Raw genomic sequence first — 15,906 nt, 5'->3', positions numbered from 1 at the left:
GTCAGACGCTACTTAGAGCTATACGCAACGTGCAGTCAACCAGCACTTTCTCGTTGTGGTTGGGCTGAACTTTTATGAAAAATCCAGGATTTCCTGTAAGATTCACAAAAGTGTCTTTCATTGAGTTGATGATTACTGGAAAGTCGGCTTAAAATAAACTGGGGGTGAATGCTCTCTCTTTGACACACATGTTTGTTCTTCGTCATGCTTAAAATCGTCAATAATTATGTTATTCATAACAATTAGACGTTAAGTGTCTAATTTTTAGCGTTATATGATTGACGATAATGTTTCAGTAGGGTAGACAGATAATCGTTAGTTTGAAAGACCTTAAAATTCCTTATAATAGAATAGATTAGTGGTTTTTGTCTTCCTCTTCAGATGGAGTTTAATGTGGGTCAAGTTGTAAGTTTAAGACGGAAGACAAATATTAGGGAATTCGCAATGAGGCCTCGTGACTTTATGAGTACACATTTCTTCTTGACATGGAAAATAGATTTATGTTAATTTGAACAAAGTGGCGAAGAAAATAGATATTTACGAATCCACTGATTCGTAAATATTTATTTTTATCGCCTTTTATTAGTGCTCATTTAGGACACCAAAACGACAGAGACAAATATATGGCCTCCAGAGATTTTTTGAATAATTCATTGCTGAGAATGAATTATTCAAAAAAATCTACTAACAAATGCATGCAACAAATGTATAAAACATTGGAGCAAAAAAGCGATGAAGAAATATAAATAAAGGTTTGATTATTGTTGTTGTTGTTGTTGCTGCTGATGTTGTCTTTTTTATTTTCAAATTAAACTACAAGTTCTTAAATTTCGAGTCTCCGTAGCCCAGTTGGTGAAGACAATGAGCTTTAAATTGGAAAGAACCTGGTGCAGGATCTTTCCAATAACTCTTATACGGACTTTTCAACTAAAGAAAAGTTAATCAATTTAAATAGGGATTTTTCTCTCCAGAAAATTCCTTAGATGACACACCTGATTTTCAAAGAATATACTGGGAAGTAAAGCTTATGCTTTATTTCCTTTGTTCGTATTACTAATCAACGAAATCATCCGAAGATGATCCTCTTCATCATTATCCAAAGATGATCAGAAGAAACATACTGATTCTATTAAAACAATTAAAACACTAGAAACTCTGCTGACATTTATTTCTACTGAAATAATTCAAAGCAAGTCAGCTGAGGTGGTAGAGACACCAACTTAGATATCTACCTCACTTGCACTCATTGCTCTTATTCTCTTCAGATCAACTACACACAAAGTGGAAGAGAAAATCCAAGAAAAAAGTATTGGCAGTATATATGTAAATTATTTTTTTAAGATGAAACTTATGAACCTATGAACCATCTGACATTTATCACTTGGCGTACAACAGAGAACTTTGGACTACCTTCGTTAATAGACTTTATCTTCATGAATCATGAATATGTTATATGAATGTTAATTATTTTTCTCTTCATATTTGACGAACTATTAGGATAATGGCGATGATTGCATTTTATGATTTAATTATTTTATTCCACGTTTATTTTACGTTCATTAACTTTTTTTAAAGTTCTGAGAGTACAATAAAAACAAACAACAGCAAAAAAAAAATCATGAAATAACAATAATAACAAAATAATAATATATCCTGTGGAAATGAGGTTTGCATCCCACAGAGCTCGGCTACCCAAAGGAAGACCATTCGACTCCAGCCACTAACTAGAGGAACTTTTTATACGCCTTTCCTCCACCGATTCTCGATGTAATCGACCATTGACATGGGCATGTAGTTCCTCCCCCTGTCCCTCACGAAAACATTTTAAATCAAGCATCTGCAAGGGGAAAAAAAAGACCATACAACTTGCAGAGACAATAATATGACTGTTATAGTTTAGGATCACAAGATCACAGCCTCTGTCTGCCTTACTCAATCTTCTGAAGGTCTCAGTTCAATGATAATATTAGATCATTATCAGTGAAAGCTAAAAGACACGACCAGATGTCTACCATTCTTCCAAAAGTTAATTAGGGCTAAAGGTGCTCTACCTAACTCCCTTTGGAGAACAAAGGGAGTTAGATTTATATTTTATTTATTTTATAAAATAACATTGAATCAAATAAAATAAAACATAAAATAAACGAAAAGAGTATTTAAGATATGGAAAACGAATCCAAAAAATTCTGGGTGAATGACATGTGCTTCAAGTTGAAAACAATTTTTGTACATAAATTACTAATGCCTGAAGAGAGTAAGTTTCTCCAAACTACTGAAGGTGAAATTACTTAAAGATAGCTATGCAGTGCATGGTTTTTATTTAACCAACGTCATATGATTATTTGATTACGTCAGAAGACTTGAAAAGTTATCTCTGTCGGTGATTTATCATGTATACGAGGGGATTCAGCTTGATGACGTTTCACATACTAATTGAAATAATTTATTTAGTGAATAGGTGGTTATAATACGCATGCAAAACTTCATTTTGGTTATAGATTCATATACCATTTTTCTTCTTTTCGTATTTTGTGTGGTATTCGCTAGTTTAAGATTTTTAAACAGATACATACATGCCTTTATATACGAGTATATATATATATACTGTATATATACAGATGGCGCAGGAACAGAATACGTGCTACACATATGTAACTTGAAAGGGTTCATGTATTCCTTGCACTCAAGATATTTACTTCTCAGTGTAATCTCTGATATTCCAGTTTATGTTTATTTATTTATTGCACACGCTAATGTTCTCAGTTTTGATGGGAGGTGGGAGACTACTGCCTCGCTTATTGGAGGCCTGGCGTATAGCTTGAAAAAGTCTCAACTTTGGTCTCTAGAGAATTATGTAAAGAGTATTTTTAAAATAAAAATAAAAATATAATAACCCGTTACCTACATACGGCACTAATGTGCTATAGATTTAAAACGTTTCGTGGATAGGGGTCATGCCTCCTAGTATATGATTCCTACAGTATATGATTCCTACCGTACAAGTATTCCCCTTCAGAATTCCAATAAGCAGGAGCGGTGGTTTCGCACTGGGCGAAAAAATTCATCTACCACCTAAAGATATTCACAAACATTCTTGTCCATTGTGGGGTTCGAAACTTGTTAGTTGGAGAGCAGAATGCCAGCTATTGCAGATAATAACTTGATCACATCAGTGTTTTACGAAATTTTAGCCTACTATATAAAGTCTGTATCGTTGAAGACAGCATGAAACAAAACAATTGCGTTCGATCCTCTGAGGATCTAAGAGATCACCTAGTCTGTTTCTTCGTGCCGCAGAAATTAATATCATTTTTTTTTTGTGTGAGACCTATGCCAAAAGGATTTATGAAATCTGTTTTTCTCATCAGTTCAATATTTTAGGATTCAGGAAGGCCTACGTTGGGATTTTTCTTGTTGATTTCTCTATTTTCAAACTGCTTCTTTTGCCACGGTGAAGTCATCTTCTCAGATGACTTCACGATGGCAATAATCCAAAATGGTTTCCATTTTCCAATTCCATCACCAAGCTGGAAGAGATCAGAAGGATTTACTGTAAACAGTGATATAACGCAATTCGTCCATGTATATACCAAACTAAATACTGAATAAATGTCTCCACTTTCGTACCACCTTTGATCATTTTCTCTTAACCAGTACCCCTTTAAGGATACTAGAAGTTACCTCTTTCCATAACTTAAATGATAATCTTATGCAAATATTTTCTCCTATACGACTCCTTAACTTCAAGCACCCTCAACCTCCTATCCTTTGTTACTACAAAGCCAACTAGGAACAATCTCAGGGAATCTCTCTCTCTCTCTCTCTCTCTCTGTCTCCATGGTTAAACTACAGTTTCCACTCCTCCGATCCATATGCATACTCTGAGCAGCGAGTTACAGAAATTATTCTAGTTGGAATTAAGGACTTCAGTCCGAATTCTATTCAAAATTCCAATCAGCTATTTAAGAGGACAACAACAGGTTTAACAATAAATGTGAGGCCATCCAAAAGAATCAGAAACGGACTGAAATAAAAACTCTCAGTGCCTACATAATTGAAAAATACAACAAATGTCAAGCAACCAACAAATTCTATTCAAAAGTGACAAATGCAGAAAACTGGCGTCTTGTACACGTACAAAGAAGCCTTCCAGTTCTTCGCAAAGATGAGAATTCTGCACATCTTTTCTCTCTCTCTCTCTCTCTCTCTCTCTCTCTCTCTCTCTCTCTCTCTCTCTTTCATCCGTGTGATACACCACTGTGATGACAACTAAAAATAAAGCTGACGTAGCATCATTCTTTTTTTCCTTTTCCTACATCTTCTTCATAGATTACAACGACAAATTACTTCCAAGAAGAAGAATCTGATCCTAATGACATTCCCTGAATTATACCTAAAATTTATTCTTCAGAACTAACATCTGTTTTCTTGAATCATTTTTACACTGTTTTATACTCAACTGTCAGCTATCCAGTGGCAGGATGCAAGCCTAGTTTTAGTTCAAAAAAAAAAAAAAAAAAAGGGAGATAAAAGTCTGTTATCAAACTGTCGGACCATTGTATGTATTCGTCTCATTGCTCTCTAAAATGATGGAATGGTCAATTACTGTCCAACTTCTTTGCCATTTGGAGAAACACGTTAATGAATGACCTAGATATGGATTCTTCCACTCTAGATCCACCGCATATACATCCTAACGAACATCACCTTCCAGTGGAAAGGTTTCGATAAAACGTGTGCTGTGGCTCCTGATTTCCAGAACGTTTGATTTGATCTGTCATCGAGATCTTCTTATGAAACTTCCAACTTTGATATGCCTTTCAACCGGGTAGCCATTATTTTTCTCTCTCTGATCATACTGAGCGTCGTAACAGATGGCGTCCTGTCTTCAAACTTTTCCACCAATGCGATCCATAGCTGTGTTATGTTTCTATCCTCTTTCTCATATATACAGTATAAATTTTTTAAATTCATTTTTATTGTCAAAATCTCTACCCCATGATCTAGTTAGAGTATCCACCAAGTGTCAGGATATTTCGTCTATTGGTTCTCTCTACAGATTGTTCTGGATATAGATATTTTAATTTGAAACACCTTGCATAAATGACTTCCTATCACCGACTAATAATCCCATCGTTAGTTGTGTTGATGAGAGTATATTCTATTCCTCATAATCTCATTAGAAAAATCTTGCAGTGCATAAACATTCCAAGCTTCAGATCTTTAAGAATTTGGTCCCACCTTCATAAGTTCTTAAGGGAGTGAGGATAATCTGGTCATCTTCAATGCTACCAAAACATGGTCCGGCCTCTTTCTCGCAAAAAGTATGTCAGTTTAACTTCTGTTACCTTTGGTAATACCCGACAAGATCAGATCAGATCTCTTGTTGGACTGGTATTTATTTCGAGTCTTTCCTCTCACAAACACATAACACAATAATAATAATAATAATAATAATAATAATAATAATAATAATAATAATAATAATAATAATAATAATAATAATAATAATAAGATAAACATATATTTTCTCCTAATTTTCATTAGCTGTACCATTTCTTAAACTCTCTCTCTTTCTCTCTTCCTTCACTTGTGAGCAGTAACAATAGTCTGGGAGGCAGCGATCTATAAAATTCGATTAACTCCTACAAAGCTACTGCTTCGTATTTAACTCAACTGAAATGGTGACTTGTGCTTGGTTAAAATGCAAGCTATACCAGCATAGTTTTCTGCAGCAATATTTGCTTTTAATGTCAATATACAGCGGGGTTAGCCTTTCATATTTTAGGAGGGAAAGAACAGTTATTACAAAACGTTTGTCACATATATTAATGCGATGATTTTTTTTTTACTCTTTCTTCTTTATTTTTTATTCTTTTCTTTTTTTATGAAAACCACTTGCTGGTTAACAGCAAGTGGTTCGGGTTAGCTAACAGTAACTGCTACAAACTACACACGCGTTTGGATGATTTCCAGATTTTTTTTTTATGGAAAGTAACGGAGATGACAAATGTAGAGGGGGGGAGGAGGAGGGGATTATCAAGGTCATGTTTCCATTTGAAGGTTATTTTACAAGTGGGATTCTTTTTCTTTTCTTTTCTTTTCTTTTCTTTCTTTTTTTTTTTTTTTTTGGCATTGGTTCCCAAATTTTTCTTCAATGCACGAATGATGGCGGAAACTGAGTTTTACAGTTTTACAGTCACTAAAGTGGTAGAGAATACAAATAGCTTCGTTAATCTCTCAAGATGCAACACGTACAGCATTGAATTCATTTATTTCAGAAGATCCAACGATAAAGTTCAAGTGACTCTGACACACACACACACACACACACACACACACACACACACACACACACACACACACACACACACACACACACACACACACACACACACACACACACAAAATACTAATAGAAATAAAAATACTTCTAAAAGATATTTACACCAATTATTTGGTTTAAATATTTTGAAGGAGATTAAAGGATGATTAATATGATGCAAAATATAAAGAATGACTGATATAATACAATTAGTATTATGCAACTCCCGATTTAAAAGAACAAGACTCCTGAAATTAAAAGCATTTTAATATCAATGTTTTAATGGCAATATTATCTACAGATGATTACAAATGTCACGTATATTAACGCCTAGAATGGGCTAAAGATTATATAATGCGGAAACCCGGTTCTAAAAGAACAAATGTACTTCCTCGAGCTACTTCAAGTCTACAGTAAGCAGGGCAGAGGTAGTCTCACACCGGATAATGAAAATCATCTAAATTTTCGCAAACATCCAGACCATAGCTGGGATTAGAATCCATAACAGTAGATTGAAAAGGGGAGACACTATTCATTCCCCCAACAGAACCAAAAAGCGGAAAACCAAATTATATAACGTGTACCAAAACTTGATCAATAAGGCATTTTAATATCGTGTCGTTTTTGGAAATTCTTATTGATAGATTCTCTGACTTTGGTTGACAATCAAAGCCACGGCTGCGCATGCCCAAGACGTTAGCGTGTTGGGTCTGTTAATTATATTTTCCGGCCAATGTACCTGTTTTCAATTCATCGATTTCTGGTCCGTACGACACGGGTTGACTCCTCTAATTAGGGATTTTAGGAAATTAATGCAACCGGCTTGCCACTCGGCTGCTGCATCCCTCTAAGGACGGGTATTTTTCGTTTGTAGACACGTATATTCAAGGGGCCAGTTTGCCTGTTTTGAGGGATGAAAATCCAGAGTTTCCAGAAGTAAAAAGCTCTACTTCCGTATGAAAACTGTTAATTCATCTTTGATTAAAAAGCCTTGATAAAGGTTTCTCGCATCCTAAACGGGATTCGAACCTAAGCTTTTCCAACCAAAGTGCTCAACTTCGTCGAAACCAACTGAGCTACGGGGGCGCCAACGTATGTCTGTTTTAAAGAATGAGAAAAACCCTTTCGTCATATGGCTGACTAACTCAGCTTCAGTTGAAACGATCTAGAAAGTTTTTCTCGCCTCTTAGCCAGGATTTCAACCAAAGGGATTAGAGAATGAAATCCAGCATTTAAGGAAACGTAATCGTCAACGAAATGTAATGGTCATCCTCGCGCTTCTGAAACTATTCCCAAATTAGTAGCACCTTGTGACAGAATATATCATCCTGCGGAAGTGACCGCTAGCAGATGGATAAAATGTGAGCATCAAGGATGCCCACATTTTGATTGGCGACAATACGTGAGAAGTCTGTAGACTGATATCATAGGCACATATTCAAAGAAACACTCCTCAATCACCGTCCTGCATTGTTACCATTTGAGAAGATGGGTCCATTAATTAACTATACTATCGCCATACCCTAGTCCAGTGTTTCCCAACGTTTTTTGGATCATGCTCCACCTCAACGCTTCAAAGATTTTGATGCCCCCCCCCCAACATAATAGTCAGCCAAGTTTTGAAAAAGTATAATATAAATAGGTACTTTAAATAAAAAAAGGAACATAGGTAAAACTGTTTTTAATTTGACTTTCTTCAATGAATATAACTTTTATATTACATTTTGTATATTATAAAACATAAATCGAACTGAACTCGGGAAAATAAAATCCAAGTTAATGCGATCCTTGAGCTTGATGTCTGCTGCAAAGAGTTTTTATTTGAGGTGCTAATTTAATCATTTTCAATCTCAAATCCCCACAGTTCGTGATATCCAGATGATTTCTTTTTTTCAGTAGCAAGTCATTTACAGCACTAAAGCCACATTCAACTAAATATGACGACGAGAAGGGCAATAGTATTTTTTTTTTGCAAAACTAGTTGAATTTCGGTATTTCGTTTCTATCTCGTCAGAAAGCCCTGCCATTGTTCCTTTTATGTTGAATAAATTTCTAATGGACTCATCATTTTGCTTTTCTGAGAGTTTTTCTTGATACTGTATTTATGTTGACTGCGATACTATGATGTTAGCTTTTTTTCTCGGAAAATCAGGTTGCAACATCGATGAGTGAGTTTTTTGAGTACAGTATATCAGTGATGAGGTGACGAATGCAACGTCATTTTCTAATTTGCCCCCAAAATATTCAAATTGCCTCCCTGTGGGGCGTACGCCACACGTTGGGAAACACTTCCCTAGTCGAACAATCAGAGTAGATTAACTGTAACCAGGATTCATTGTCTGGGCAGCTTTTATCCGCTACTCAAGTGTTCACTGTGGATGTTCCTGTGTCCACTGTACTGCTCTTTGTTTTTAACCGACAGGAGTGGAACTCTAAGAGGGCTTTCGCTGCGAGGGTCCAACGCAGTGTACCAAATATTCCTTTGCGAAATACTATTTTATAATGGCCACAAATTTTGACCTGTCTTTTAGACTATACAATTCTCATAACTCACCAGTCAACTGCTCACATCATGAAGCTCCCCAGCTATAGAACCATTTGGATAGATGTTTTCTGGTTGATGGACCATTCTCGGTACGCTAGATTTTCTAGAGTGTACGCAAACACTCAACAGCCACCGTCTTTGTGGGACCTGCACACCCATCGCTGACTATTATACCAAGGTCAAAATTATTCGCCAGTGTTTTTTTTAGGATGAAAAACTTGAGTTTCTGAAAGGATTTTCCCACATTCAGATGGGACCAGCTAACTCATCCTTCATTGAATGCTGGGGACAGCCATACCTAATAAAGTGGTTACTCACTGCGTGCATTTATCTGGAACTAAGTGATACTTCCGTTCACAAACCTCGGGTCATCACTTATATGATTTTTATCTTCATAAATTCGTTTTCAAGATAGCGTTTTTTTTTTTCTTTAAAAAGTGTAGAAGGAAGCTATACAAATTTGGTGTGATTATTTATATAGGCCAAGAAGATCATTCATTTATCATTCTTTACTAAGTCGCGTGATATCTGTAATGAAACCAGAAGACTTAAAAAAATATCTTATCGAGTTGCGTACCGAAGAATATTTACAAAGCGCAAGCACAGAAACATCTCAGGTCAAGTCCTCTGCGAAGGTGACAACCCTTCACAAAGTAAAAGCAAAGAAAAAGAAAATACTATTAGATCATGCGTGCAGTCTTCATTTGAACAACAACAAAATCTGTATGTACTTAACATCGTAGGCCTTTTTCCAAAGTCCAACATCTGGAGAAGTTTACGTTTTCCTTGTATGCTTTTACAGACAGCTTGAGTGCATATGTACGAGAAAGAAAGAGGGTGGGTAGGAAAGTGGGTGGAAGTTTGTATTCTTAGAAGCGACACGGCTCGCACAAAGCTGTGTGAGGAACTAGTTTACTCGGCTACGGTACAGGAATTATTTTGCTCTGTTTATCTTAGCGTGGCAAGATTTCTCCATTCTGTTCTTTAGGGGGAAATTAAAGAAGGTGGGAAAAAGAATTTCACGCTATGATTTATCTATCAGACACGCAATTACTTGGTGTGGCGTCACAAGTCCATCCATTAGCCTTTATTACAACAATGTTCAATAATACAAGAAACATGTTAAACACAATCTTTCTCATTCTTTACCCCCCCCCTTATTTTTTTCATATATTTCCCTTTTTCTCCTTAGGTAAAAAGCCACTCTCTTAGCTGGGCATAATGTCCACACTCAAAGGTTATGACGAAAATAAATTATTGATTTCTCCTTTTGCTTACCGAGCCTTATCAAATGACGTCACATCTTTGCAGCTCGCATAGTGTATGATAGCTAAGTAAATGGCTCGTTTTAGTGGAGCGAAGGACCAGACTCGGACATAAACAAGAACGATTCCTCAAGAGGGTGTTGTAAAGTGGTCGTAAAATCAACTGTGAACTTAGTGGAGAAAATGCCTGCAAGCGTACCCTTTGGGGAAAACGCCAATAAAAAAAAACTAACAAAAAAAAAACGCTTGGTTGATTTTCTTGGTTACGAGGAAGAAGCAAACTTTCTAATGAGTTCTGGGTTCCACTAAGTTAAATTACCTGCACGCATGGTTGAACTTGGGAACCTTAATCCGATTGTGCTACTTTACATGCATTTTAGCCTTACTGTTCTATTAAGGAATCGTTTTACTTTCAGAAAGTAACAATCACTTGCAGCGTGGGTTACAGAGCTGCCAAGAAATATGTCAAATTATATTTACCAAACTCGTAAAATGACTATTCAATTGAATATGTATTATAAAACTAGTTCAAGTATTCTTTGTGCTCCCTTTCTTGGGTTATAATATCATGTTAGGTAAGCCTAAATATTGAATGGGACGACCTAATTTAGTTATATGTAATTAATCTGTATTTGTATCTGTTATTAATGTTTTTTTTTTTTTTCTCGTCATTCAAACATGATCAGGAAGGGTCTGACATCAGTTCTTATTAGATGTTCGTGGGTTTCTATGGGCGTTTTATTTTATTATATTTTTCATATGATTTCCTAAGAAGTGGATCTCCTGCGGAAGTAATATAATAAAATTATTTAAAAAATGCACAGTAATATATATATTTTTTTAAATCTGAAACTCTTTTTCATTGGTTTCTCATTTGAAATTTCCAGTTTCAAAATGAAATTGGATTAACCCTAAAGAGAATTTTTTCCCTCCAATAATTTAATACTGAGAAAGTTTGGTCTGTAGATTTCTGTTAGGAAATCTATAGAGCGGATTTACTATCTATCCAGCAGCTAACCAAGCTGAGTGGAAGGACAGCAAATCCGCTTTACAACCAACAGGTCCTGCGTTCTAATTTCTCTGCTTTTGAATATCTTTGGGTGCTAGATGAATTTTGTCAGCCATTGTAGAATCAATCTACATTCTCGTAAGTCTGAAGTGGCTTGAAAAAGTTTCATGTTTGATCTCTAGAACACGATTCCTGGTTTATCTAATCCTTAGTCCAATCATGGTGATAAAAGGATACGGTAGATGATCAAAATTTAGTGTACTGTGGAGGAGGAGGAGCACATTATATATTTTAAGATTCAGATATAGGAACTATACACACACTGCAGATGTGACAATTTCAGTCCTTTGGGCCGAAATAAACCATACTCCTTCCATATCAATCTTTAATATCTCCTGTCGAATTCAATGATTTGCAGTTTTCCCTCACGATATGATAACTATACATAGTTAGTTGCCAAACATAGCTGGAATTTATTTGAATCGTGTTTCTCGCACGAGTAGCTGTTACATGTTTCAGTAAGCAGGTAAGCCAAATGTCTATACTCGTACATTTATAAACTAGCTTCCAACACAGTATTTCACTTTTTCTTGTCCAGTGTGCAGGCAGAAGAACCATTGTTTCTTCTAAAGACAATATAGCTGGTCTGGTAGGTTTTCCCCCCCCCCCTTAATAATTAGCTTTTTATGCCACATAGACCCACCTGGAAGTAAGACACCTAACCGATAGACAAAATAGACATAATTTGTCCGTCGTTTATAGATTTTTACTTAGAAATCCATAAATAATGACTTTCCATGTATTCCATGCATGGAAACAAAACTTTGATATACACATACATTACATAGCCTGGAATTCGTAATCATTCTGTCTGTAGCGAAGCAGTGGCTTTCATTGATGTTGAAGATTATCTGAAGATTATTAAAGTTGCCATTCGGTATGTTCATATTCACATGACGAGAAATTTAAAAAAAAATTTTTAGCTTTCAAGATTTAATTTTTTTTTTTAATTTCAAAGAAAGGTAAAAAAAACATTCCTAAGATTCCATGAATTTTTCTAGATCTTAGACCAAAGCTGAATTGACTAATCTGAGACGAAAGACGAAGGATTTCATCACTAACTCGAATTTCATTTTGTTACCGAACACAAACCAGCCCATGAACATCACTCCTTAGTCAGAGCCATAATTTGTCTTGTGTCATAATCGTTAGCATTAATTATAACCAATCTAACCCGATTATCAGGATCTAGATCCTAATAATAGGATTTTACAGCAAGACTTTCATTTTCTGTTATTTGGCTCATAAATGTAAATTGCGTTATACTGCATGATCATTTTTTTTATGCTTTTTACCGTTTTCGAGACATACGTGTACTTAACCGAACTCTCCGCCCAGCTTGGCGCCTCGGATGTTAGCCCGTCTGAACCACCCTTTGAGACAACTCTCTACGTGTGTACTTATACACACGTCTTCCTGCTGACTCTGCTACCTTTCCCAGACATGTAAAGCTAAGTATCATATTCCTTTTCATTATGACAACATAGTATAACATATAACCTTCTACTATTTTGAGAGAGCTCGCATGCTTTATAACATGACAACAAAATTAATATTAGTATAATTTCTTATTACCCTAACGTTCTTTTAATAAACACGTACTATTTCCAAAATGATTGGGAACACAAAGAAAATTTAAACAAATAACCACACAATACAGCATAGTCATATGGCATGATTTCGCTCTTACCAATCCCATTCATAATCTATACTAGCGGATTCTTTGCCTATAATTTTCAAGTAAAATTAACACCTCCAAAGATGACGTTATATTAATATTTAATTCAGATGATGTACATAAAATGCACCCAATAGTAAACGCAGATTTGAAAATAGCAACAAACTATTTCACTGTAATAAACCCAATCGAAACTTTATTATAACAGTTGCAAGTTTTTAAATTGTGAGATGAGTCCACCGATAGGCTCAATTTTTCCGATACATTATACAACACGAGTAGAACCAAGAAATCAATTTAAATTGTAAATGTATGAAAATTAGAAATCTGTAACTTATTTAGGATGATTGCACATCAAATGCAACTTAGTAAGAGATGTAGCTAAAGAGTAAGATTTATGTTTAAATCAAACTTTCTTTTTTTTTAAGATTCTTAAATATAACAATCTACTAAAAACATTATAGTAGATTGGATACAACTGTTCTACAGGAGTATCTCAAACAAATAGGAAAGAGTCTATCCATTTACACTAACTTAAATCTAGTTACACTGTCTACAAAATTACTTAATACACATTATATCAAAAAGATTTGCTTATATAATTAAAGGACTTTTTCTTGTCTTCAAAATCATGGGAAAGACGTTTTCTGTTGCCATTTACTCCTATTCACTGTTATCCCTGGTTAGCTATGACGTTCTGATTTTCCTAATTACTCAGAGGCGAATGCTCCATGCTTGCTGCGCAAGCTCATTAATTGAGAAAGAAGTAATATTTATTTGTAAATAAATGTATGCATTTATAAGCATTCCATTTAGGCTTTTATTTTTGTAGACAGAAGACGTCTTAAGCTTGCTCGGCAATAATTGAGCTTTGCGTTGTGTATCGAAGGCCAATGCTTGCTCATCTAGTCAAAGCTACCTTGGCTTGCTCGGTTGTAGGAGCTTCCATGTCGTTGCAGCAGCACTGTGATTTCATGCACACGCATAGCCATTTCACGTCGTCTCACTCTGTTGCTTAAACACAGGCCATACGCAGTCAGCGTAGCTCTAGCCAGTGAGCTTCAGCCAGCCTTTACAAGTGTGCATGTTGCTTGGGAAAATAAAGTTACAACCAACTTTTTATGACGATGTTATTAACCAGTTCATAAAGAAGAACCGTAGTGTAGAATTTGTATTCAAGTAGCTAAATTTAAAATATATAGAATATCATTTGTAAAATAAATGTTGTATTTGTATGATTAAATGTACATAAATTTTTAAATATACTGTATAGTTTTAAATGGTAAGTGATTCATTATTCCGCTAATTAGACTTCAATCCCTCTCACTCCCTGAATGATAACAAGAGCAAGGGTGAACTTCAAGACAAGCATTCGCCCCTGTAATTACTTATTTGTCCCAGAATTTTCTGAAAAAAGTTATTAGGCCTTCCTTACACACTGTCTGTTATTCCTCGTTAGTCACTTTTTCTATCCATCTAATTTTCGTCAGACAAAGATTATGATTCTTAAAGGAAACAGATAGAGAAGCTCCTGAAAAAGAAACGTACTTTAACAGAGAAACAATTGAGGAAGTTGGCAAGTTCGAGTACTTGGGATCCATTATTAATGTAAAGAATTGCTGTTCAGGTGACATCAAACCAAGGTTAGGAATGGCGGAAACCATTTTAACCATTTTAGCCATTTTAGAGTCTTCATTTAGAGAGTTGTCTAACATATGAAAAGATGGGTCTGTCTCCACAGAAACAACGTTGAGGATTATGGATGCAGCTGTTTTTCCAACAGCGACTTATGAATGTGAAACTTGGAAACTAAAAAAAGCTTGATAGAAAAAGGATAGTCGCTTTTGAGGTGTTACAGAAGGATGTTGAAGATATATACCGAAAGGCAGACAAATGGACTAGAAAAGATCGGTAGAACTTTAAAGCTCCTTAAGGATATTGACAGAAGAAGACAGAAATACTATGAACACATTGAAAGGATGGAAGGAAGACTTCTTGAAGCTTCTGGAAAAAGACCAAGGGGTAGACCGTTAATGAGAAGGATGGATGGCGTGTTTGGAGTGACTGATCTTCAGAGAGTTGAAGCCTCCAGAAAAGTAAACAGTAGGACTACCTGGCGAGGCCTGGTGCGACACATCACCGAGCATCTGAGTCACCATACGGAATCTGATAATGTTCAATGAATAGATAGATGAAAAGCAATACTCCAAACATACGATTATATTAATCTCTTCGTAGATCCTAATTTATGTTGGAGGAAAATAAATATTTCATATTAGTTATAAAGCTTTCTTTGTCATTGGAATTCTACATCCTATGTCTGTTTCACTTCTACCATCCTCTGTCTTTTCATAATTCCCAAATATTGAAAACTTGAAGCAGCGAGATGTTAACAGTGACTAACGGACTTCTGTTCATCACTAGGACTTTCGTTTTGCTGCTTCAAGCAAAAACGAAACTCCTCTTAGCATATCGTTTCCTTTACGTGAATTCTTTCATTTAGTTATTACATTCATATATACGAGCTCATATACCTATATAATAATCATATGTATTATATGATTCATATATACTCATAAATCCTGTCCACTGTGTATTTCTTCCAAATACTGTCTCCATCTCTCTTTTTAATATCTTTTCGACATGCCAAGACTTTATAATTTTGATTTTTCATCACAGTACTTCTGATTTTCCAACAATATTTCATTTTTTTATTAATCTGTATGCAATGTCTATTTATTTATTTTCAATCTCCTGGTATGCACCTTTCTTCAGTATTCTATCGTCTATCAATCTAATCAATGAGATCACTTCGTTTGTTTCCCAAGGTTTTCCATGTTCTCTTCTTACTTTGCCCAGGCATTTTCCTGCTATTTTGCACATTTTTTCTTCAATCCAATCTTTTTTTATTAACTATTTTTTTCCAAGAATATTTCCTCTGGTTGTTTATTACGTTTCATCTGTTCATCACCAAGAGACATATTTATTTTTTATGCATGTATTGTATTTTTATTAGTTTATTCC

The 15,906-nt window shown here is 35.3% G+C and overlaps 1 long non-coding RNA gene across 2 annotated transcripts in view; it reads right to left on the bottom strand.

The window, feature by feature from the left end:
* The window catches only part of LOC150107002 (uncharacterized), a 69,096-nt gene that overhangs the window by 21,736 nt on the left and 31,454 nt on the right, over nt 1–15,906 (bottom strand). The window lies entirely within an intron of this gene.

Source organism: Typopeltis vanoorti, chromosome 5 (genome assembly GCF_054136105.1).
Source record: "Typopeltis vanoorti isolate ZY-2024b chromosome 5, IOZ_Tvanoo_1.0, whole genome shotgun sequence".
Classification (NCBI taxonomy): domain Eukaryota; kingdom Metazoa; phylum Arthropoda; class Arachnida; order Uropygi; family Thelyphonidae; genus Typopeltis; species Typopeltis vanoorti.
Note: the sequence above shows the minus strand (reverse complement) of the source record. Positions and strands in the feature narration are given on the sequence as shown.